The sequence below is a fragment of the Arachis ipaensis genome, chromosome B9 (genome assembly GCF_059453495.1).
Source record: "Arachis ipaensis isolate K30076 ecotype BB chromosome B9, ASM5945349v1, whole genome shotgun sequence".
Classification (NCBI taxonomy): domain Eukaryota; kingdom Viridiplantae; phylum Streptophyta; class Magnoliopsida; order Fabales; family Fabaceae; genus Arachis; species Arachis ipaensis.
The window spans coordinates 124952532-124956727 of NC_142444.1; the positions used below are offsets into that span (position 1 = coordinate 124952532).

Genomic DNA, 4196 nt, shown 5'->3' on the forward strand with positions numbered 1-4196 from the left:
AAATTAAAAACAGAATCAAAAATAGCAGAAGAAAAATCACACCCTGGAGGAAGGACTTACTGGCGTTTAAACGCCAGTAAGGAGCATCTGGCTGACGTTCAACGCCAGAACAGAGCATGGAGCTGGCGCTGAACGCTAGAAACAAGCATAGAACTGGCGTTCAACACCAGAAACATGCTGCATCTGGGCGTTGAACGCCCAGAACAAGCATCAATTCAGCGTTTAAACGCCAGAATTGCATGCAAAAGCGTTTTACATGCCTAATTGGTGCAGAGATGTAAATCCTTGACACCTCAGGATCTGTGAACCCCACAGGATCATCTCAGCATCTGTGGACCCCACAGGATCCCCACATACCTCTACTCACCTTACCTCCTCATAATCCTATATCACCCTTTCCCAAGAATCCTTCACCAATCACCTCTAATTCCCCTCCAAAACCATCAACACACCTCCATCTCTCCTTCTTCTCATCCTTTCTTTCTTCTTTTACTCGAGGACGAGAAAACACTCTAAGTTTGGTGTGGAAAAGCATTGCTTTTTTGTTTTTTTTCATAACCATTGATGGCACCTAAGGCCAGAGAAACCTCTAGAAAGAGGAAATGGAAGACAAAATCTTCCACCTCCAAGTCGTAGGAGATGGAGAGATTCATCTCAAGGGTCTATAGCTCAGTGGTAGAACATTTGACTGCAAATCAAGAGATCCCTGAGATACTTCAGGGGATACATTTTCCTCCACACAATTATTGGGAGCAACTAAGGGTGGAACATCAAGAGCACTCCATCATCCTTCATGAAATTAGAGAAGATCAAAGAGCAATGAGGGAGGAGCAACAAAGACAAGGAAGAGACATAGAAGAGCTCAAGGACATCATTGGTTCCTCAAGAAGGAAACGCCACCATCACTAAGGTGGACTCATTCCTTGTTCTCAAATTTTCTATTTTTTGTTTTCTTATGTTAAATGTTTATCTATGTTTGTGTCTTTATTACATGATCATTAGTGTCTAAGTGTCTATGACTTAAAGTAGTGAATATGAATCCATCACCTCTCTTAAATGAAAAATGTTTTAAAAACAAAAGAACAAGAAGTACATGGTTTCGAATTCATCCTTGAAACTAGTTTAATTATTTTGATGTGGTGACAATACTTTTTGTTTTCTAAATGAATGCTTGAACAGTGCATATGTCTTTTGAAGTTGTTGTTTATGAATGTTAAATATGTTGGCTCTTGAAGAATAAGGAAAAAGGAGACATGTTATTTGATAATCTGAAAAACCATAAAAATGATTCTTGAAGCAAGAAAAAGCAGTGAATACAAAAGCTTGCAGAAAAAAATGTGAAAAAAATAGCGAAAAAAATGAAAAAAAAAGCAAGCAGAAAAAGCCAAAAGCTCTTAAAACCAAAAGGCAAGAGCAAAAAGCCAATAACCCTTAAAACCAAAAGGCAAGGGTAAATAAAAAGGATCCCAAGGCTTTGAGCATCAGTGGATAGGAGGGCCTAAAGGAATAAAATCCTGGCTAAGCGGCTAAACCAAGCTGTCCCTAACCATGTGCTTGTGGCGTGAAGGTGTCAAGTGAAAACTTGAGACTGAGCGGTTAAAGTCAAGGTCCAAAGCAAAAGAAGAGTGTGCTTAAGAACCCTGGACACCTCTAATTGGGGACTTTAGCAAAGCTGAGTCACAATCTGAAAAGGTTCACCCAGTTATGTGTCTGTGGTATTTATGTATCCGGTGGTAATACTGGAAAACAAAGTGCTTAGGGCCACGACCAAGACTCATAAAGTAGCTGTGTTCAAGAATCAACATACTGAACTAGGAGAATCAATAACACTATCTGAATTCTAAGTTCCTATAGATACCAATCATTCTAAACTTCATTGGATAAAGCGAGATGCCAAACCTATTCAAGAGGCAAAAAGCTACAAGTCTCGCTCATCTGATTGGAGCTATGTTTCATTGATATTTTGGAATTTATAGTATATTCTCTTCTTTTTATCCTATTTGATTTTCAGTTGCTTGGGGACAAGCAACAATTTAAGTTTGGTGTTGTGATGAGCGGATAATTTATACGCTTTTTGGCATTGTTTTTACATAGTTTTCAGTATGATTTAGTTAGTTTTTAGTATATTTTTATTAGTTTTTAATTAAAAATTACATTTCTGAACTTTACTATGAGTTTGTATGTTTTTCTGTGATTTCAGGTATTTTCTGGCTGAAATTGAGGGACCTGAGCAAAAATCAGATTCAGAGGTTGAAAAAGGACTGCAGATGCTGTTGGATTCTGACCTCCCTGCATTCAAAGTGGATTTTCTGGAGCGACAGAACTTCAAATGGCACGCTTCCATTTGTGTTGGAAAGTAGACATCCAGGGCTTTTCAGAAATATATAATAGTTTATACTTTGAATAAGGATTGATGACGTAAACTGGAGTTCAACGCCAGTTCCATGCTGCATTCTGGAGTCAAACGCCAGAAACAAGTTGCAAAGTGGAGTTCAACGCCAGAAACACGTTACAAACTGGCGTTCAACTCCAAGAATGACCTCTCCACGTGTAAAATTCAAGCTCAGCCCAAGCACACACCAAGTGGGCCCCGAAAGTGGATTTCTACATCATTTACTCAATTCTGTAAACCCTAGTAACTAGTTTAGTATAAATAGGACTTTTTACTATTGTATTAGAAATCTTGGGACGTTTAGTTCTTAGATCATGGGGGCTGGCCATTCGGCCATGCCTGAACCTTATCACTTATGTATTTTCAACGGTAGAGTTTCTACACACCATAGATTAAGGTGTGGAGCTCTGCTGTTCCTCAAGGATTAATGCAAAGTACTACTGTTTTTCTATTCAATTCAACTTATTCCACTTTTAAGATATTCATTCGTACTTCAATATGATGGATGTGATGATCGTGACAGTCATCATCATTCGCAACTTATGAACGCGTGCCTGACAACCACTTCAGTTCTACCTTAGATCGAATGGATATCTCTTGGATATCTAATACAGGGGACCGAGTCCGAGTTATTAGTGTCTTCATGGTATAAGTTAGAACCCATGGATGGCCATTCCTGAGATCCGAAAAGTATAAACCTTGTCTGTGGTATTCCGAGTAGGATCTGGGAAGGGATGGCTGTGATGAGCTTAAAACTCGCGAGTGCTGGGCGTAGTGACAGACGCAAAAGGATCAACGGATCCTATTCCAATATGATCGAGAACCGACAGATGAATAGCTGTGCCGTGACAGAGCATCTTGGACCATTTTCACTGAGAGGACGGGAAGTAGCCATTGACAACGGTGATGCCCAACATACAGCTTGCCATAGAAAGGAGTAGGATTGATTGGATGAAGACAGCAGGAAAGCAGAGATCAGAGGAACAAAAGCATCTCTATACGCTTATCTGAAATTCTCACCAATGAATTACATAAGTACCACTATCCTATTTTATATTTTATTTAATTTTCATCCACTATAATTTCTTAATACAATTTAGTCCGCCTGACTGAGATTTACAAGGTGACCATAGCTTGCTTCAAGCCAACAATCTCCGTGGGATCGACCCTTACTCACATAAGGTTTATTACTTGGACGACCCAGTGCACTTGCTGGTTAGTTATACGATGTTGTGAAACAGATATAAGATCATGAACGTGCGTATTGAGTTTTTAGCGCGGTTACCAAGGAATGGAATGATCATGATTTCACACACCAACCGCCTTCCCATTTTCTCTTGAGGGAAAGGCGAGGGAATGGTACTATGCTCAACCTGAAGCGACTGTTATCAACTGGGATACACTTAGAAGAGAATTTTTGGAAAAATACTTTTCAGCTGAAGTCACATATAGACTAAGGAAAGAGATCTCCTGCATTGTTCAAGGAGACTCAGAGACTCTCTATGAATACTGGGAGCGTTTTAAGAACCTTCTAGACGCATGTCCCCATCACATGATTGATAGACTAGTGTTGATCAGCTACTTCACTCAAGGCATGAACCCCCAGGATAAGACTACACTGGATGGTGCTAGTAATGGTTCTATGAAAAAGTACAGGACCGCAGATGAAGCATGGCAACTGATTAGCGACTTAGCTGAGTCCACTAGGAATCAGAGGCAGAAGCGCAGCCACTCAAAAGCTGTTGCAGAGGTTTTCTCTAGCATTGAGACTACTGCTTTTACACAGAGTATATCTGAACTGACC

At 39.9% G+C, this 4196-nt stretch overlaps 1 non-coding gene across 1 annotated transcript; it reads right to left on the reverse strand.

The window, feature by feature from the left end:
- Nucleotides 1-3842: 3842 nt before the first annotated feature.
- LOC148546207 (small nucleolar RNA R71) lies at nt 3843-3950 on the reverse strand. Its single transcript, XR_015900469.1, has one exon. It is a non-coding gene; the product is annotated as a small nucleolar RNA R71 (small nucleolar RNA).
- Nucleotides 3951-4196: the final 246 nt, after the last annotated feature.